Below are 22,124 nucleotides of genomic sequence, written 5' to 3' on the forward strand. Positions count from 1 at the left end.
AGTAAGGGTGTAAGGTGAGAGGCATTTATCCAAAGATATACGTTTATGGGTAAAGCATCCTATTTTGGTGCCTGTCCGCTGTACGATGCGGAGATCATTATGGTGAACGCTCGTCCTTTCAGATTAAGCTGTTGGCTGTGATGCGCTCAGACTTTGTTATGTTCAAAGGTTTTTGTAAAGAAGTGTGACTTTCAGCTAAAAAGAAAAATGCAGTAGAAACTGCATGAGCATATAAAACAGGTTCGTGTAGGTCAGGGAGGCAGAAAGATGGGTGATTCTGGGCTAAAATATGATCGCTTCTTGTCAAGTCCCTGAATTAATGCTTTACTGGCAAGCAGGCATGGGTGTATGGGAAAAGAGTGAAATAGATTACAGTCCAGAAATCGGATTCTTGAGCAAGGTGCTTTTCTTTTTCTTGGATGGGAGAAATAGCTGAGTAGTAACTTTTCTATGAAGTCAAAAGAGGCCACCTTTGACATAAGGTCTCTATGGGGAACAGTACAGAACATGATAGAGAAAATAACTGGGGAATGTTTTTTAAGGGGTCTGTTTCTTTTTCTTAGGAGGGCTATTGAAATAGAAGACCTCCCTGAGCATAGCAGAAAGCAAATTCAACCTAGTTATGTTACTGATACTCTTCTGAAATGCCTTTCTCAGTTGCCTTACAAACAGGAAAAGAAAGGCTAATTCTGCCAGTAAGGTTGTTTCCTTGCTATGCTTCATTTCTTTGCATATTTAATTCACTCTGAACCTTAAAATAGCTTTCTGGTGTTTGTCTTGGTGGCCTCTTGTTGCTTTATTTGCTTTTGAATTGATTTGCAGGCTTTCACTCACTTCCTTTTTGCATGAAGATGTGTGGGGATAAGGGGATCGTCTCTCTTCTTCTCTGTCCTCTGCTGCCTTGCATCCTCTCCCTCCTCCCCAAAGTGTGTTTCATGCAACATTGAGCTCATCAGCTGGGTTTTTTAATACTCCAAATGGAGGAGTTCTGTAATGGGAGTTGGGAAGCAATACTGTAATACAGTTGGCCTGTATGACTAATCAGTTAGATAAAGAATTCCGGCTGCGGAACAGCAGAGCCTTCATGCTTGATTGATGATAACAGCAGCCAACTGACTTACTGCCCTTACCGCTAGCATCCCCCACGCCGCTAGCGAGGAGTTCCAGCACAGTGCAATGGATTTGTCCTAGTAAGCATAATGCTGGCGTTTGTAGCGCATGACATCAAAAACAAAAGAAAAGCAGGTCAAAATGAATGATTCCCTGAATAGGCTTAGAAAAGCAGGAGTGGAAGAGTCTGGAACTAATGCCTGCTCATCCCCTACCTGCATCCTTCCTACCAAAAGAAGTGGATTAGTCTCTGTACTCAGCACCGTGTAAAGAATGTCTCTTATTCCTAATGACCTTTACCATGGAGCTTGTTTTTCTTTGGCAAATCTCCCGGACCATACGCGGGGCTGATTTCTTTGGCTAGTAAAAGTTATTCTCTTTGAGTCAGGGCTTATGGAACTGGCATTATACATAAGCATAGAATATATGGAGTGAAATAAAATACCTTTTATGGAACCCATAAGAAAGGAGGAAAAGATACACTCGTTTAGTATAAATGTGTCTTAATTTCTTTTGTCTTACAAGCTGTCAGTAACTCTCAGAATCTCTTCTTGGCTGTGGGCTTGGGGTTTTTTATGTGTCTAGTGATGGAAGCTTACTGCACTATCCACAAAGCCACGAAGCATACTGGTACGTTGAAGCTGCAAAGAACGGGTTGTGGTGGGAGAACTTTCTGTTGCAAAGAGAAAGCTGGAGATTTTCCTGGATGAAATCAAAATCTGTTTATGAATCTCAGGAGAGTGATTCCACTCTCCTGTTTTATAGGAGAGTAAGGAGCCAAGAATATGGATGTTTCTAACACATACACATAGTAACACGGTTTATGGACACAGCGAACTTCTCAGGTGGCCGGTGTTAGCAGATTGATTGCGTTCTGTGTCACTGCAGAAACTTAGCTGTGTTTTTTTTTGCTTTTTAAATATCATTGGACCACCGTTCTCATTACACCTACTAAAACAGAAGCAAAAGACACCTAAAATAATATCTATCAATTCGATACTTGATTTAGATTGATGTAGATGTTGCTTAGAGCAGAACTCCACTGAGTGCATAAACTAATATTTAAGATAGTTCTGTACTCAGACTTCAGTTGCTGGATTGAGATATGTACTCTTATTTATTATCTGTACAAAGAAATTGCCTAAGCTGTAAATAGCTGGTGATGCTTTCTGTCCAGAATTTGAGCTTTGTGTTTGCCTTAGTACCTGAGGAAGAAGTATTAAGCTACAGTACTGATTTGAAGTTAAATGCTGAAAATTCATTGTGAAGTTGTTAACAGCAGGGAGCTTCTTTTGTGAAGAACTAAATTAGAAGCTTTCAAATCTTTTAGTATTGACAGACTAAATGACCTCAGCAAATGATTAAGTTTTTTTTCTATCCCTGATGCATCAATCGCTGTTTTCCTTTCTGGGTCCACTATTCATAATAAAAAGATTTCAGTATAAAAGAGAACTTTACCTTTTACCATTAGCCTTCTCTTCCTGCTTGCTTCATTCCTTGTTGCCACAATCTAAGCCACAGAGATACAATTACAATATTGAATGACTGGACTTTATGAGACAATTGAGTTTTGGGAAGTGAACGTGGTGTTTGTGATGTAGGGGCCTGTCTGAGTGGCTGAACGCTGGGCACCTGTGGCATGAATGAGACGGCCCTTCCCACGCGGCTTCGCTGGTGGGGAGATTGCCAGCTGTGCTGCGCTGCATGCTGTCTGACAACGGTTTCTCGTCCTTAACAGTTTACCTTCTGATCTACATGCCACGTGAACTTAACATCCCGCCTATCACAGAAATGAAAATCGGGCGCTGCGTATTAACCTGCAGCTGAATCGAACAACCATTTTGATGCTGTCATAAAACTGCAAATTCTTATGTAGCTTAAAATATACCAGATTGCATCTCTTAAGCCGCTATGTTAATGTTCTGTATTTACGTATGTGCATTACCCAAAAGATGCAAAGTTCTCAAATGGAAAATAGTCTACAGCACCTACTCTGAAATGCGTCTGCAGCATCTATTTATAAGCGAGGTTTGAACTGATGAACTGGCCTTGTGCTGTGCCTCCCAAGCAGATGCCAGAGAGAGTCAGTCCAGTCAGAGATATCATAAACCTCGTACAGCTCAAGATGCTGTATATTCAGTGTTCGTCTACGTCAGTAGTAGTCAGTGGCGTGGCATGGGGGGGGGAATCCTAGGCTTAATGTCTGTATGGAGCAAGGGATGTTCTGGATATATGACCACTGTGAAGATGGAATTTTAAGCCATTTTTTATTCCAATGGAAGCAATTACACAATCTACTTAATACTAGTTTTTTATATTTTTCAGGCTGGGCATATCTTATAGACAGCTCTGAATGGCAAATTAATTTTACTTTAGTCTTTTGTGATTGACTTGGTCTCCTGGGACTATAAATCAAAACAATTGATGTTTCGCTTGTTCAAAGTTCAGTCATGCCCAAGCTTTTGGCTCTGATGAGCGTTTTAGCTGTAGAGCTCTGCACCGATGGGGAGCAGGTGAAGCAAGAAACATTTTGTCATTTTCATTTTTCCTTGGGGAAAATAAGCTGGGGAAAGGCTGGTAATCCTCCGGTGCTTTGGTGAAACGGGTGGGTGGTACAGAACCTGAAAACAGTCCGCAACAAGAAATCTCCTCTAACAAAACGCTACTGAGTTAGTTCTGGTGCTCTGTGGAAAGTGAAGGGAGGAAAAAAAGGGACACAGAACAAGAATTGTGCTGGTTGTAAAAAGCAGTAACACTTCAAAAACTCACAGTGAAGCGTCGTTGTGTGTTCACAGTGGCACTTGCAGTGTGTCGCGTGAACGGTGTTCCAGCGCCTGCCAGGAGCCAGTTCTTGTCCTGCTGGTCTCAGAGCAGCATGTCCCTCGGCAGGAGTGGATTCGTCTCCCGTTTATGTTTACTTGCTGTAATTCCATATGGGGGGATGTGCAAACATGGGCGATGTCCTTGGGAAAATGCAGAAAGGATGCAGGAGAGGGGAAAGAAGAGGGACTATAGTACGCTTGAGATTGTACGAGATCTCTTGGAACTGTGACGGGTAGAGGTCGTGCCTGTTTACAGTTCTTGCACCTGAAGGAAGAAAATATAGTCTTAAAATATTGCAGAGCGGTTCAGCCAATAAACAGATACGTTTTTCTGTTATACTTACAATGTATGCTTCCTATTTAGCCCATTTCCCTTGCACTTCTGCCTGTAGAGATCTTTAGACATCTTTGCTTGGATCTCTGTGCTTTAATCTGCAGAGAAACCGTAGAAACCTCAAGGCCCCTCCTTCCTGGTTAGTCGGGGGCGCGCGGTGCTGCCCATGCCTCACCTCCCGGCTCAGGCAAAGGGGTCGCTTCGGGGTAGCGAGGCTTCATTATTGGGTCAGAGTGGACTGGCACCATTTTTGGCACTGAAAAGCATTTTACCCAGCAGTATGGTCAGGAGGAGACACAAACGCATCTCTCCTTTGTCTGAGGACTTCCACTCCTTTATTTCTTCTAGGAGGTGTCCTCATATTATTGCCTCAAAGTCCAATATTTCACAAGTCAGTTTGATCTCTTTGCCTTAGATGTTTCTTAGCAGTGACGGGACATTTACTTTTTGTATCAGGTAGTGCTTATTTACCTGTATCAATTTCTCTTTTCTTAGCATCTGTCTATTTCTATTCCATAATCACAACCTATTTTTAATGCTCAGAATTCAAGCTGGTCTGGACTTGATGAGGTACGTGAGCTGTAAGATTCATGCATCGTATGTAATTTGTTAGTGATTCAAAACTTGCCTTTCCAAATACATTTTTAATTTTTACTCAGTGCTAGCATTTCTGTAAACATTCTCTTGGAAAAATTGTTTGCCTGAATACTTAAGGAAGTGGAAATAGCATGAAAACTACTGAGAACAATTAAATTGCTTAAATAGAGTCCCATAAAATATTTTGAGGCAATTATTCTAAACCTGCTGTAATTATAAGGTTAAAAAGCACAATACGAGTTCTGCTGACGCTCCATAAGTCCATTTCTCCAAGGAGGGCAGTTTCAAAGCACCTCTACCCAGATTTACTGGGCTGCTCAGTGGAGCCTGCTTCAAGACACTAATCGCTTAAACCTGTGCTGTTTAATATTAAACAGCATCCCTTCTGTCCTAACCCGCTTTTGCTTTTCTGTCTGCTCATGAGTGGCAGAATTTTATAGAGAAAGAGAGCAGCATGAATTTTATGGAGACAGTCCTTCAGTTGAGCTAAATGGATACTGAATTAAATCATAGAAAATCTTACTTTGCTCCTTCAGCGGGGTGAGGGGGTGGGGATGTGAACCCTACAGAATAATGCCCATCATGAACTAAAAATATTAAAACCAAGAGATGGTTTAATATTCTGTTGTTTTTCCTCTATCTTGGTCGTCTAATGGACGGTTGGATGACTAAGTCTGATATCTCCTAGCTGTCCTATGATTTTCCCATGTGTACTCGTTAAGGCCCGACCGGTTTGAAAACGCCAGGTTATTTGGAGTATACGTATTCAGTGTATGTTCTACAGCATTAAGAACAGTTCATTGTGCACGAATGTTTAATAGAAAAGTAATCATAAAAATCCTCTAGTAATGTGCACTGATATTCCGAGCAGAGGGACTAGTTTTCCTTCATCCAGGCAGGCACCAGCCGTCCTGGAATATTGCTTGGGTCTGGCAGGAGAGGGTACGTGTTACCCAGCGCAGGCAATGCCGCCCGCTGCCGGCCTGCCCGCTGCCGGCCTGCCCGCTGCCGGCCTGCCCGCTGCCGGCCTGCCCGCTGCCGGCCTGCCCGCTGCCGGCCTGCCCGCTGCCACGCACCGCTGGTAACGCCAGAACTGGAGCCATTTCAGGCACTAGCCTGAAGAAAGGCTTGGCATTTTTCCAGTTTCTAAGGTAGGTTGCTTGCTCTTACGGGCTGCCCTTCCTCGTGGCAGTTTGCCCAAAAAATGTTAAGTGACCAGCATAAAAGAGACAGCTTAAGATTAGTGGCAAGATCTTTAATCTTGATCCTGCTCTATCTTAACAGGGTTCCTGGCAGATCTAATTTCATTTGTGTTGTGTGGGGTTAATGGCTTGACAGGTACAGGGATATTAATAAATAATTCTTAATTATAGGTGTATTGAATTGCTAAAAGAGGAGATAATATCTCTTTATGACAATATTGTGCATAACACAGCTAGCCTACCAAATGAAAAGGGATAAAATAATAATTTTCACAGTCAGATGTTTTGAAGCCACAGAGGCAGGTAACGAGATTTGAACATCGTTGATTCATCTGTGAGCGGAACCAGAGTACAGACAGTGAGATCAGCAAAATAACCTGCTGGTGTGTCAGTTAAATCTCGAGTAAACAATCCAAACGAGTGCAATTCTGCTTTAGGCGCTTGCTGCCTGTTTCTATAGCGGTAGCTTAGGCACTCCTGGACAATTCCAGTGGTTAAATAGTATTTGGGGTTTTTTGTATCTTCAAAGAACTGTCTCTCAAACAAGATTTTGCAAGGACTGTTGCATTAAACTTTTGAATTATCCCAATTTTAGAGAGTCAGAATAAACAGTTAGCAAGCAAAGTTTTAAATGACAGGCAAAAATGGGACAGAATTTCATAGTTTTCAAACATTTACCTGCTTGGACCACTATATCTTGGACACTGCCTAAGATGGACATATATTACATAATATTGGAAAAACAGGTGATTTAGCATACAAAAATCACAATGTGACTTTTTTTTTTTTTTAAATCTCCCTTCGGTCATTTTGTTTTTAAAAATAGGTACAAAGACTTGAAATTGTTATTGAATACCCCAAAAAGTGCCAGGTGAATTTTATGGGGGTTTGCTGTTGTTTGGGTTTTTTGTAGTACCTCTGATGCCTCGTCATGGGCCAGTACTGCACTTAGGTCTGAGAGACCGACTGCTTAATATTTTGAAGTTACCATGAAGGCTAGGAGTTGAGATCCAAACTTAATCTTTCTCTGTCAGCTTAATTGAACTTGGTTCTTCTGTATTGACAGAAGCAGGACTCAGTTCAATATAGAGACATATTACAGGGGAGCGCCTTGGATTAGTTGCAGCCATGGCGAAGCGTGCAGCAGTCACGGATGTGTTCAGAACTTTGTTGCCTTTTGAAGGTCCCAGGTGATGCCTGAGATTGCAGTGCACCAATTTCCTTCTTGTCCTGGAGAACACCCAGAACAAATTATCAAAAGTTGGTTGCAGGCAGAACAGACAGCTTTAGAAGACCCACCTGAAGTGCAAAATACTGTAAAGAGGACTGTCTTAGCTTGTAAAAAATAAATAAAAAGAAAAAGTAGTTTCAGATTATATCACATTGAAATGTAGGACCATATGGCTTAGCTCTGTTTAGCTTACTAAAAATACAGTATACTCCGAAATGTGCCTCAAGTTTTTCTTTGAAACCTCTGTGCTTCTCAGGTTGTCATGGGAGCTTCTGACAATACTGCGAGGGAGATTAAGAGGAAAAAAGGAGGGAGCTCTGGGCTCAGCGTTGTGGTGGGATGGAGGAAGGATAAATCCGAAGTCACTTTGCCCATTTCTCCATGAGAAAACTAGTAAAATGCAGTAGAGGAAATATGCAGAAAACGAATACCTTCCGTACTCAAGTGTTCAGAAGTATCCCCCAGATCTGTAGTTTGCAGTCCATTGTGGATTGTATCACTCCCCGCCTTTCCTTGCAAAAGAGATCTTTTGACGGAAAGATTCCGCGTTCAGGGATCTGACGGCAAACCACTGTGTTGCACCACGTTGCAAGGAGTTCACAAAGCTCTTCCTATGCAGTTCTGTAGTATTCGGGCTGCACTATAGATGCTTCTGCTGTAGTAGAACATCGAGATTCATTATCCAGGGTAGCAGCCTACATTCCTTCTGTGTGTAACATTATCCTGAGAAAGTACTACTGGAAGTTTGTCTCTGTTTGTACTTTTCCTTGGCATCAGCTATTGGCCACTGTTAGAGAGTAGGAGTCCGGAGTACTGGAATAGCTGGGATATTTAAGGCCGGTCTTATACTTCAGTAGACTCGCACTGATGTTGAATTTGTTCCAGCTTCTACATATTTTTAGATATGGTAGCATGAAATTTCACACCCCCCAAACGGTGGCTTCAGGGCAGTAGCACTCACGTGGCCGGTTCTCCCAGCGCCAGTAGGACTAATGGCGTGAGTACAGGGTGCAATTCTGCATCCATTCTTTTCTCATTACTTAATAAAACATGTTAACTGCCATAGCTTTGTTCTTCAAAGTACATTTTGACACCATCTATACATTTATTTATAAATTTCAAGTACAAAGGGGAATAGTTCCCTGTGTAACGAGAATCTTCGCTAGTACCCGTTGTCCTGGGCAGCATGGGTATTAATAAAGAGTGGGGAAATTTAAGTCCAAGGGCTGCTGACGGTGAGTGATTCTGAGTAAATTGGTACAATAAACTGAAAGGAAAACGCAGCACTGAGAAGGACATTTTTAGCTTTGTTCATGTGTTTCTGGATAAAGAGGATTTCTCTAATGATCTGATTTCTGTCTCAATTGGACTCAGAAGAGCAGATTTACATAGAGAAGGACTAACGTGAAGATGACACAATTTTACAGTAGGTGTAAAAACTTGGTAGAGCTGTAGGCAGGGGAATCAAATGTCAGGGTTATGACTCGGTAACTTATATTACTGGATATGATTCAGGATGAACACTGTACCCAGTTTACCTCATCTGATTTAGCTGCATCCTCTTTAATGAAGTGGAAATATAAAATGATCAGATATTCACTTGGGGACACTTTTCTCTAAATCATGGAAAAAGTATTCCTCTACCCCCTAAAATTAGTTTAATTATTTGCATTTAACTGTGATTTTTTAAAAGTCCCACAGTTTCAGACACAGCTTGACAGTTTTGGTTGCTTTTATTTTACTCCAACAATTTTACTCCAACACCTCCATAGCTGAGAGAGTGACTGTGTCTGGTCCCACCATTGGCAACAGCTGTCCCCATTAGGGACATGGGTAGCTGTTTATCACTGCCATGGGTTCCACCAAACCCTTGCGTTACATTGCACGCACCAAAAAAGGTCATTTTTATTGAGATTTCTTGCAAAATAGTTTTATAACACGAAGTACTGGTGGTATATCAAAAGAGGGGAAATACTGTGGCTGACTCTAATTGTGAAGAGCAACACGCCGGATTATTCTTCACACATTGGCTCTGCGGTGAGTTTATTATTGCTTCAGTGTGCTTTCAAGATAGAAATGAAACTGCTCTGTCACTTCTTTTAAAAAACAGTCAAACCTCAGACCAAAAAGCCCTGAAGGAAGGCTACCCCCCCTCCCAAAATAAACGCCAACAAACCAACCCCCACAGCCCCACCTACGCCTGTTTCTGTACTGGATAAAGTATTTGCTCTAGTTATATGCTGCTGCGTTACATTGCTCCAGTAAACAAAATCGGCATCCTTTTCGTCTATTCCCAGTTCTCCAGATTTAGCCGGGATAGTTTCTGCAGTCTAATTCTTTTGTAGCCAATTAAGGTTGTCTAATTTTACAGCAGAATGAGCTGATGTGATCTTTTTCATTTCTGCGATATGAAAAATCATTACAGTTAGTGTATAAATTAAAAAGAATATTCTATACATTGAAGTGAAATAGCTGAGTTAAAGGTACATAGAAACTGCATGAAAAAACCTGTTCCTCTTCTAAAATCACAGAAGATTTCAGCAGTGCCGTTATCATTTGAAGCGTGCTCATTAATGTGCGGAGCCTGTACGTTTATCTGCCGGAATGACGCTAAAAACGAAGAAGGTGAAATCTTCAGCTTCGGTGTCATTGTCCGGCAGTGCGGGGGCAGGCCTAGTTACCGCCTCAGCCTCCTGGCACTCACGTGCCTTGAAACTGCAGTTAACGAGGACCATAGTTACTACATTTTCACCGAGGCTCTGAAAATGACTTCAAAGATGTTTGAACACACCGACGTGTGTGCGCAGGTAATCATAAATGCGTGTGGAAATACGTACTGTTATCTACAGGTTTGAGTTTTAATGGCATTTTGTTGGTTCCCTTTTGAACTACCCCATTCTCAGGAGTCAGCATGGTGATCAAAGAATAGGAATATGGATATGAAAGTAAAAAAAATTATTTCTAATCCCAGGTTTTGCTGTGCGTTTTGCCTTGGATACGTTATGGTGTGTCTCCAGTAGCAATTACTGGTGAGAACTTTACCTCCCTTGGAAAATACATTGAGGTCTCAAGTTGAAAAAGCTCTATTAATGTGAAATATTTGCATTATGATGTTAATGGTGGCATTTCGTTAAGTTCTTACTGATGAATGGAATTATAAAATTTTTTTCTGCTTTTTGTATATTCAGCATTCTTGGTTTTTGACATCAGACAGTATTTTGAGTTTTCTTAGGGATTTGAAACTTTAGAGTTGACTTTGCTGATAGCACCCTGTGCAGGTTGTGAGGAGGACTGTGACAAAGAATTCTGTCAGTTAATTATCTTTCCAAATTGTCAGTTTGGAATGTAGCAAGATGTCAGATCGCTTTACTTGGTCTTTTTGCTTCTGGCGTAACTGACTGATAGATTGCAGAAGGAGGTTAAAAGGGGTTAATATATTTCACGCTTTCAGTTCAATAAAGCTGGCATCTGGAGATGCTGTTTGCCACTGTATACAGTCTTCTCTATAATAAAGTTTTCTTTCTTCTTTTCCTTAACATTTGGGGAGAGAGGTGGATGCCACCCTTTTGACATATATGAATAAATGTTACTGCACATTCTTCGAATTCCTCTTAGTCTTTCACAATTATGCACTTAGGTGCAGCTGAGAAATGAAGGCATAAAAAGAAATGCTAGAATTCTGTGTTTGTGGGGTCTCCATTGTATCCAGATTACACAGGCATATAAATGAATATATTTAATTTTATATGGTCATTACAACAGCCAGCTCCTGAAACTGAGCTCACAGTCAAAGTTAGGCTAAATATTTGCATGATGATGTCATTACAGATATTAAGGACCAAGCATCCTCCTGACATTTGTGCTCTGAATGACTTTGAAAAGTGTCAATGACTGCAGCCTATTGAAAGGGTGGGCTTTTGATAGCAGACCACTGCTTTTACAGGCCCCCTTTTCAGGGGCTAAAACATTTGTTCAGGATTCGAAAGTTGACGTGGCGTTGCAGCTGATGGACACATACTCCGTGCAATCCATGCACAGCAAGGAACACGCTGCCTTTTTTGTAGGTGCTGCGTGGCGAGCGTGTATAAATAAGGAACGTGGCTTTTTTATTTCAGTTGCTGACTAGTATGTGCTCATCAGTTTCTAAACAGTATGTGCTCCTTCTGTAATTTATTCACAATATTAATGAAAAAACAGATAACCCAGTCAAAGCAGGAACAGGAAAACAGGAGACGTAACCTATGTGCATAGGCTTGTAAGAAGGAGAAGAATGGCTGGAGTTCAGGGCGGTAATGTAAGAACCGAAAGACCTAGAAAAAAGAAAGAAGAACATAGGAAGATCTGAGAAGACCTATAAGGAAGCTTATAGGCTTCCTTTAAGTTTTCTACATTACTTGGCTTTCTGTTTTACTTTAGATGAGTTAGGACTAACTCCTCAGCCGTCAGTGGGGATTTAGGTACCTAAAGAACTTGGTGAGCTTGGGTCCGAGTTTCTTTGTTTCGTCTCCCAGTCTGCAGGACAGTGCTGGTAGCACTGCACCGCCTCCGAGGCACCAGGCCTCCCCTTGTGAGGACAGCCGTAATTACAGATCACCGGGCAGATTTTTGAGGAATGGTAGCCAAGTAAGTGGGTTTCTTGATTTGGAAAAGCAATTATGACCTCGCTATTGTGACTGCCTTGGAAATCACCTGTCAAAGATACAGGGATATCACATTAATTGCTATTATAAGAATCACAATACTTACTTGTCAAAGCAGTATATTAAGCCCGATATGCCTTGTTTATGCCTGAAATTCTCAATTGACCCAATTAACCTAATTAGTCATGTTTGAGGGTGGACAAAAACATGGGAGTCTTACAAAATTGAAGTATGCGCTATAACATCCTGCTAGCTTAAATACAATCAGAATAATGCAAATTTTCTACAAAGAATTTAAGTATCAAATCCATTTAAAGTCTTGGCAGAGCACTGTGTCCAGCAGCGTGGCCATTACTGTGATTCCATTCAGCTTAATATATGCAAAGCAGACAGTTTCAGTAAATTGCAGCAATAAAACTTTTGTTCCAGCAGCCAAGTTAATCATTCGACTCTTCATTGGAATGACTCTGTGTTTCCATGACGATTGGATGGGTTTATGATTGACACACGTACAATTAAAATCTGTCCTTCAAAACCGTAAATTGCAGAGACCTAATGAAAGCTCAGTCATGTTCTTAAACAACTTTCCATGAAAAGAATGTTAGATTGTGACTTCCACCAGAAAAGGTATTACAATTTGTAGGTCTCAACACCAGTGAACACAGCAGAGTAATATTAAGATTTATGGTGGCCTTAGCCTTAGATTTTGATCCCACCTGAATGTCAACTTTTATTCTCTTATTGATTTAAGCCTCCATGGGTTTGGTGATTTCTTTTAATTAACATCCAGAGTGAAATTATGTAGTTCTTGGACAATCTAACTTCCCCTTGCCTTCATATAGAGCTGTGCATGGTTAACAGCTGGAGAGACTGTTAGGTTTTTTAATAATAAGGTTATGCATATACCAACTTTAAGAAAATATATGCTATAGCTTTACCAAAATTTACAAAAAAATTATGGACACTTTTGTGGACAATTAAATTTTTATAATAACATAAAATTCATTTTATTTTATTAAAACTGGTACTATTAATCAAAGTACGTTAACAGCAGGGTTTCAGTGGAGAGTATATTAGCTTCTGTGCTTTCTTTCAGTGTCTGGGTGGCCTCTGGACACACAGAAAAGTCCATCTCCTCATCTCAGGGACCAAAACGGAATACTTAGATGAGGCCGAGGGGGAACAGCAGCTTGTTTTATTTTTATCGTGGAGATGTATTAGCGTTATATGAGCAGCTTAATATAGAGAAGCTTTGCGAATTTTTTTTCAGCCTACTCAGGGTGATTACATTTTTTTGACACCAAGTAATATATTATTTGTTCGTTCATTACAATTATTCTAGCAAGTCGCAGACAAGTATGTTTTTGTGCGATTTTGCAAGCCTGACACGGTGTCATTGTGTCTGATATTATATTCATAGGATCCATTTCATTTCTGTATGTTTTGAGATCTGACAAGCACCTACAGCCTGTGACACTGTTGTAACTGGAAATCAAAATATCTTCCTGGTTTCCAGGGTATTCGTGTGAAATACATTTTATTTTTCCAACAAGTAACTAGTCAAGCTGAGAGGTTTTTTGAGACCAGTATTTTTGGCCTCATCAATCCTTTCCTGCATTTTGGATGCCACAGAAACCAGAGACATCACTGAATCATTCAGGAGGAATAATATAATGAGAGAGGAGAAAGCTAGCGTCTGAGCGTTCATGGTCTGCCACAGCCTTCCAACGATGGCGTCAGACTGGAAGCTGCCTTGCAGAGTCCCACAGAAGCGTCGCGAGCGCAGGATTTGCAGTTGCTTAGCTGTTCGCGTTAAAAGGCATGCGTTCAGATTAAAAGAGCAGATGTGCAGCCATATTCTGTCTCTTAAATCTGAAGATTATAAATATTTAAGATGCAAATAAGACTTGTGTGATAGAGTTATTGCTTCTGTATTTTTGACGGTTAGGCCCGTTCATCAGTGTTATCACACTTGGTGCTTGTTAAGAGGACGCTGTCCAGGCTGGCAGAACTAAAATTAGATCTGCCAGCCTTTTTACTGCTTTCCCATGTCGTCTGACGCCCCGGTCTGCCTGCTCCATTCCTGTGAGCTTGAACCGTAATGAGCAGTGTGCTTCGCGAAGGAGGTTCTGTAAGGCACAATATCTCCATTACATCGAGACCAGAGAGATCACGAGCGCTGCACAGTGCATCCACGCTTTCAAATGCTACGCCACTGTTAGCTTCTCTGGCCTCTCTTCTTCTCATTTTATTTCTCTCTGTTGTGGGAGCGAAAGGAGAAAGGTTATGCAGTACTGAAAAACTGATTCAACACGTATATCAAATGCATACTCGTAAATACATAATTTTTAAAAGCAGTGCAGCCCCACACTTACTAATCTCATCAGGAACGTGTATTAATCCTGCTATAAACATGAATAGCAGGAACTATAGCATGGTGCAAATACATGTGAATTGTTTGCCTGTGTATTTCTCCTCTATTAATTACCTATCCCCTTTCCTGACCAAGTGGTAGCTCCGTAGGAGAGACCCGGTGTGTGCTTTCTTCACTGTTAAGCTTATTTTCCTTGTTTCCCTGCTTGTGCGTGGGTTTTTTTTTTCTCCTTGTTTTAACTCTGCCTAGCCACAAATAAGTTCTCTGCAGTCACTAAATCAGGTATCAAAAATATTAATTAATATTAATTAGGCCATTGCTGCTTCATGCCTTCTAATATTTACCTAGGCAGCAGCCCCGTGAGGCGCGCGCACCGAGAGGGGTACCTCCAGCGATTCCGGCGGTACCGACAGGCGTACCGGCAGCTCTCTGGGTGTAGCTCCAAAGGCGCTTTGGCACACGCTTCCATCGCCAGTTCGCGCTTGGCACCGCTGCTTGTGTTCGCAGGGAAATGCGGGCCTCCTGAGCGCCTTCCCTTGCCAGAGTTTCTGTGCTCTTCCCTCTCACAAATTTATTTGGTGTCAGCATGTTTCATTGCTAGGCTTTCTAGCATGTGCTGTGCTCTTCAATACCACCACTGCTGTATTTAGTTGGTTAATTTGGCCTTTCAAAGACATCTTTGCTCTCTTGTTTGTGTCTCCAGTAGTAACAAAATGCAGTTATTTGGGACTCTCTGAGGTCAAGCTGTCACTGAACTAGATCAAGCAGTTTACTGTAATTGCCAAATTTCTAGTGATCTGAGTCTGCAGGTTTTAAAAAACAGGCAACTATTGAAATAAATCTACTTTTTTTTGCCTTTTTCTTTTTCTTCTTTAAATTTTTTTTTTTTAATACTGGCTGCTTGTACTCTCAGAATCCTAACACACTGTCTTGTTTAGGTTTTCTCTAGCACATCCCCCCCAATATTTCTTAGAAAAAGCAACGAGAAGTTGCTTGAAATTAGCAAGATGTCAGAGTTTTAGGAATATGATTTAATTTAATATCCCTTCATTGGCCTTAAAGATAAATATTAAACCGTGTGGGTCTAAGAAATTGTTTTAATTTCTTTACAGTAGGATTGTAATAACTTTTCTATATCAGAAGAGCTACAGTAGTACATGAAGAAGAGATGAGAGCAGTCACCATAAAAAAGGAAACAGTATGGCAAAGCAAATAATTTTGCTTCGGAAGTGTCTGGATAACCAAATTCCTACTGCTTTCACATTTTAATCCTTTTAAAAGAAGAGGCTGAATTGCTTTTTAGTGTCTAAAGACCTGATTAAACCCAACAAACTGTTATGATTCTACGGTCCTTAAACTTAGGAACCGAAAGCGCTAGGAAACAAGCTATGTCAATAAATAGATGGATTTACCATGCTTCAATTAACGTAAGATTATAGGTACTTCCATAACCTTTTTGCGAATGTGGTAACACGTACTTCTGGAAGCTAATATTGCACATTTTAGCTGCTTTTGTTTGTCCTGGGAATTGAAAAGCCTGTAGCCAAGTACTTGAGTAAGTTGGTGTATCTATAAATAGCCTCAGTAATACGACTGCCTGGTAGCCTGGGTGTGTTAAAATGAAGCCTACAACTTGGAATACAAATATTCTCCGTATCTCCTTCTTCAGTAAGCTACCCCTGCTTTGTGTGCGAATTCCCGGTTTGCCAGGAAAGGGTACTAAGCTCTGATCTGTAACAACTGCAAATGATTGATTTCTTCTATCCTTAGATATTCTTCCTAGCCATCTCCTTTACATTCACAGAGCAGCAAGTTTGGATGCTATTTATATCTTTCCCTGGCAATTGTTTTTCATTTTAGATCACTACAGTACTTCACCTTTAATTTTCACCTTGCTTTATGGGAGCAATTTATATTAGTAATCTTAATCTGTGCTAATGTAACACTGCTTTGTGTGCACGACTGAGTAGAGATCCTACTTTTTCCCTTCATGTGACCATCTCCCTTCAGGACATCATTGATAAACAGAACTTACTAAATTATTTTTCAACAAAGACAAATGGAAACATTGTTATGCAATTAAATCGAATGTGCGTAATTTTAGTGTAAGTCAAACAGCCGTGCTACGCTCTTTCACTGTCACCCAGGTGACACACTGCATATCCTTGCAATTGCTACTAGCCAACGCCTCATTAGTGAAATTAATGCTTCTGTGGAACATAAAATAAAAGAAAAAAAAAAATGCCAGCACGTCTGAAATAATCTGACTACTTGTACCTTTTGATTCCCTAGCCATTTGTATGTAGTTCGTTAGTCTGGGAACACTCATTAGGTTTAGCTGCATACGCATGCCTCCACTTGATCGGTTTTCTGGAAGATGTGTGCATCTCCTACCGTTCACGAGGGTGCTGTGGATTCTGCAGGTTTGCTACGGGACTTCCAGTTGTTTCAAGCTAGTTTTCTGTGTTCCTGTTAAAAAAAAAAAATAAAATATCCTGCGTCATGTAAATAACTGTAAGAGTTGGAGATGTGACTGAGGCCTCGTTCAATCACCTGCCTTTCCTAAGGGCGAGAGGAAGGCATCGCTCGCGTTAAGGATTAGTTTTGAGATTCAGGAGATTGGCTTCTCGCTCACGGCTCTGACCTTCAGCAAACTGTTGTTCTCTGTGTGATTTCTCCAGTCTCGCCTGTATTTTATATTCCTTTCTTTTAACTTTGTTAGCATGTAGTGGTAATCTGCATATCTGTGGTAGAAGGTCTTAGGCCAGTTACAGGGGTTAGGTACCATTGTAATAGTGACTACTTTAGGTGTTCTAGTTGTCAGCATAGACTAGTCAGACTGTTCATCACAAATGCGGTCTTACGGAGAAAATATAGTTCTTAAGTTAAGTTAGGCTACCCTATGATTTTATTCACAAAATGTTGCTAGTTGTTAAGCTGTCTTTCAGGCTGGTTTTCTTCTTCCACTGGGGCACAGAGAGTGTGCTCAGAAAGAACTGGACATTTTTCAAGTACATATTTTCGGTAAGAAACTTCCTAGCTTGACAAAACATCTGGTAGCTGCCTTTTGTTCAGAGTTGAGACCTTGCCAGCTTAATTGCCAAGCCAGTAGACGTTAGGCACTGGCAGCCAGCGCAGCATAATTAACGTGCTAGAGTGATGTCAGATAACGCGGGAACATCTGACAATGTTGACTGCAGCGTGCTTCTGGTTGTTGTAACCGTCATGAAACTGTTACAGCACTGGGCTGTTCTGTAGCAGCTCCTCTGTGTTGTACGAGTACAGTAAGATATGCATTGTAAATTGCTGTTTTCTTTTTTGAATTAAAATTGTCAATAAAGCTTTTCTTTTTATAGATTACAAAAACTTCCAGTTTGCTTTGGGAAGTCCATGCTGAAGGAGCTTAAATTTAAAGACACTCTTAACATTACAGTTTGACTGTAGAGTAAATGAGTTAAAACCCAGTAGCGTAGCCATGACACACATGTATTAAACTTCCCTCTTTTTTTAGGCAAGACCTTTCTCCTCTTCATCAAAACATTTTCAGATAGGGGCCAGATGGGAGAGCTTAATTTCTCAGTTCCTTTCATCTACTGTTTCAATTAAATATGACAGTGAATTGGATAGGTCGCCTCAAGAAATTAAAATACAAGCCCTTGGCTAAATTCACAGCTGGAGTCTGCTGTATTTTGTGTCTCGCAGTCAGTGTTGAACTTGGCTGTTCACCCACAAATTAAACAATTGCCTTCTTTCCTCTTCTCTCCCTGGCTTTTGAGATTCCTCCTGTCTTATTTTCTCTCCTGGTCTCCTTTGGTGTCTTCTGTCCTTCTGCTCTGTTCAGGCTGGAGCCTGCTGGTCCCCTGTGCAGGGGCAATAACCTTGAATTAGGAAATCAAGCTCGGAAGCCATTTCTCACCCTCCAGACTGTTAACTGGCCTTCTTCACTGGCTAGGAAGCTGTGTAATGCTGAAGTTAAGTGTCTTCAATAAGCAAACTGGCTTTTCATGATTTTTGATATGGTTGGGGATGGCTGAACTGAACGTTCATATTTTTAAAACCACTTTAATGGTGTTTATATCGCTTGGAAACATTAAAATTTCATCATGTAACTTCACTGTATAATATAGTTATTAACAGGAATACGATTACTAGTACTAGTAACTAGAAACTCCTGTCTTTTTTAGAAAACAGCTCTTCTGCAAAGCACATTTTTCAAATCTAAAATAATTCTTACACAAATTCAAGTTTATTAGTTTAATGTTAAGCTTACATTTGGAGTTGAACAAGTTGGCATACAATGTAATGTTGGGGGGGGGAAGTGTCAGCTGTAAGAAAAGAAATTAAACCTATACTCAGATCTTATGTAATGGTAAATTAACCTTACTGATTGACTCTGTGTCAAAATCTGTAGTAAGTGCAACGTTCTTCAGCAGATGTATTTGAAAGAGGAATGGTTTTTCACTGCCGGTCCTTGCAAAGTAAAGATGTTGGTTTGGGAGTTGTACCTTACTGAAATTTGTATATGGTGGGTGATTCAGGTGGGTGATTCAACCTAGATTAAAAAAAATAATCTGGAATTTTATTCACAAGCGTGAACCTAAAGCAGTATCTTCAGCGTAACTCTGTTGCCAGCACTTGCTGTTCTTCTCGTGTTGTCCGTGATTGCTCGGGTGTGCTGCTCGCCCTGGAAGCGTACTGGGGGCCAGCGTCTCTTCCTTTCCTAGCAGGAGCTGAGCTGAGGCGTAGGAACCTAGCAGGAATTCAGCTGGAACTCCCTTAGAGCCAGGACATGAAGATGATAAAGGTTTGATGTTTGGGTAATCATACAGTCACGCACACACAACTTCTAGGAACAAGAAACAAAAGCCTATTAAGAGGCTCCTGGTGTTCAGTCAGTACCTTCAGTGCTGTTGTCTTGGGGTTTTTGAGCAGCAGGTACAGGCCTTACTGTGCAATGCCCAGCCAGGCTAAACAGCCATGGAAGCGATTACGGAACTGGGTCTGGCTTGCTTTGTGACAGCAATTTCTCCCCTGGAGAATATAATCAGCTGCAACCAGAGTTTCCCGCAATTGTTGTGAACTTTACTGGCACTGATGTTGTATTATCACTAAAACCAGGATTTAATTTTTTTTCTTCTTTTTTTTCAAGATTAAATTTCATTATAAATTTTTGGAACATCACCTTTGCCTCCCATTAAATTTCATTACAAATTTTTGGAAGATCACCTTTGCCTCCCATTTAAAATTAATAAGTTTATCCTGTTTCTGTAATACATATAAGGTGACTTTGCTTACCCCATGAGAAGCTATCATGTTGGATTGGGATGTCCTTAGTACACTGGAAAACAAAATTAGGTCATTCATCAGCTGAATTAAACGCAACTCCATATTAGCATATAATATAACAAAATTCCTTTTCAAAATTTGCATAAAAGGTGATCAAGTGCTGCATTTTAATTGGGTGTGATGAATTCTTACGTGTATTAGGCTGTAAAATTTTAAATTACATTTTTTATGAAAGATGTTCAGCTACAATTTTATTGCTACATAAATTCCTGAAACAATGTTGGCAAAGTCTCACTTATTACATATACGTGTAATATATATGTGCGGTATTAGATTCTGTGTATACCTGCTTGTTTTTCCATTCCTAGGTGTCTATGTTTGTAATGAGAAATATTAGGAAAATAGTACTAGCAGCTGTCAGCAGGCTCTTGATAGGAAGGTTATTATGCATTAACTTTGAAGCGTTAGGAATGTATAATTCATGGCTACTTGGTGGAGTTTGCAAATCTCCCAGTTGTGTACAGTTGCTAATCTGTATGACATGATGGAAAACAAGCCTTGGAAATACTGTCATTTAGGTTTGTAGCAATCAAGAAACTACAGTTGTAATGAAAGTTCTCTGTTTGATGTTTAGGAGAAGATCCTAGTCCTATATTAAAAACACTAAGCTGTCTGGGCTTCTTATAAATATTAATTTACTAAATGCACAAAAGTCTGTGACATTTCCTTCAGTAGAAAGGATTGGCTTTAATTTGACTTGCTTGTATCATAGCACGTCGAAGTGAATCACTATACCTTGGCTTCTGTAGTTCTATATTTCATAAATTTTCTTTTCATATGCCATGTCTTTATCCACACGCTAACGGAGTCGAGGAAATAGGTGCCTCTAGTTTGCCAAAGTTCGTTCAGCCATCGTCTCCGTAATAAATGATTTACATCGCTGTTAGCATGCAACGACTTGAGCAACATTTTATAGGCTGTTGTACGTTTTCAGTCCTGACATTTTAAAAAGCCACCGTTCTTATCTGTGACATGTCTGGGCACTGATGCATGGGCTCCTTACCGCTATTGTAATAGTTATATAAAATTTATGGGCAATACCTGCTGTTACCCGAAGCATCTGTCTGGGAAGGTCTGTGTCTCTGTCCACGCTGGCTGAGCTGTTCAGAGGGGTTTTGCAACTTTCTGGGCGTTTTGCCACTGCTTCTGTCCGAACTTTGTCCGTGTTTGTAGCGGCTGGTTTAGTTAATGGTTGCTGGCTTGACGTTAACATGCTGAGTTACATTATAATTAAGAATGAGTAGGAGTTTATAAGGGAACTCAAAGCTCATAAGTAACACAAAAATAATGCTGTTTTAAATAAATTTCTAAAGATAATTGAGTGTAAATATTAGAATATCAGGCAGCTTGTAGTCCGCCGCACGTGATGGAGAGCCTTATAATGAGTGCAGAGCGTTGCTGGTCAGTGCTGTCTGGTAGCTGTGTTTGCAGCACAGCTCTCCGTGGAGAGCCCTCCCTTCCCATGACTCTGTCATGTTCTGATGCAAGTTCTGACTGAGTATATACCCATCTGCTGAGCTGTATAACGTAGGTACCTCATGTTTGCCATCTGATATCTTATATAAAAGGAGAACTATGTTGTCCGTCAGAATATCCTACATTTCTCTGTGAAATAAAATAGCAGTTTAACAAATAAGGATATAAAGTGAAGGAAGAAGGAGCTTAGGGAAAAAAATTCCTTCCCCTCACCTCCTTGTCTTTTGGTTAAGAAAAGTAAATCACAGCAGATGCAAAATACAGCTCAAAGAATACCATGAATGGTAGTCTTTCAGAGCTGAAGCTCTGCCTGTACTTCTGGTGATTTATCTGTGACAAAGCCCCTGCCGAGGAGAACATACAGTTGGAGGGTATGAGCTTCTTGCAATCGATACGGACAAAGCACGGACAGCCAGATTTAACTTGGGACCAAGTGAGCTGTCTTTGCTGGTCTCTTCCGCTGGTGTAACTCTGGTGAACTGAAGTTGTGCTGTCTGGGACACGCTGCTGTGAGTGAGAGAAACATCAGCCCATTAAGGCTGATTGGGGGTTTTCAGTGTGCGGTGAAGGCTGTAGCTATGCATCTGCAGGTAGTTTTTCTGCTACAAAATAGATTACATCATCCAGATTCTTTGTTAGTTATTTTAGTGCCAGAAATGCCAGAGAGAAGCTCATTTGAGTGACAGAAGGAGCCAAAGATACAGGCTTTCCATTCATGCCCTTGGCAAGATTTTGCAATACGTGCTTATAGTAGTATCACAGCTGAATTGAAAAGTAGTCTGCTTGTCTATCCACACCATTTTATTGTCTCTCTCACTTGTTTTGGACTTTACTACTTGCCTCACACTTGGCAGCTTTAATTGCTCCTATTTCTATGCACAGGCGAGGAACCCGCTCAGCGCCACAGAACGCATTTCATTAGTGGGTTTGTGTAGCGCGGCCTCCACGTCGCTAACGAGCAGGCTAGCGCAGTGTGAACCACAGGCCAGGCA

At 40.8% G+C, this 22,124-nt stretch overlaps 1 protein-coding gene and 1 long non-coding RNA gene across 13 annotated transcripts in view; one reads left to right on the top strand and one right to left on the bottom strand.

Moving 5' to 3' along the window:
* Positions 1-22,124, top strand: part of ARVCF (ARVCF delta catenin family member) — a 287,922-nt gene that overhangs the window by 79,341 nt on the left and 186,457 nt on the right. The gene's annotated exons all lie outside the window — the stretch shown is intronic.
* On the bottom strand, positions 13,011-20,766 carry LOC148056094 (uncharacterized). Its single transcript, XR_015704129.1, has 4 exons — positions 20,698-20,766; positions 19,606-19,648; positions 16,588-16,779; positions 13,011-14,194 (listed from the first exon to the last, which is right to left on the bottom strand). It is a non-coding gene; the product is annotated as an uncharacterized LOC148056094 (long non-coding RNA).

This window comes from Nipponia nippon, unplaced genomic scaffold, assembly GCF_047370975.1.
Source record: "Nipponia nippon isolate SJK-2023a ecotype South Korea unplaced genomic scaffold, ASM4737097v1 scaffold_18, whole genome shotgun sequence".
Classification (NCBI taxonomy): Eukaryota; Metazoa; Chordata; class Aves; order Pelecaniformes; family Threskiornithidae; genus Nipponia; species Nipponia nippon.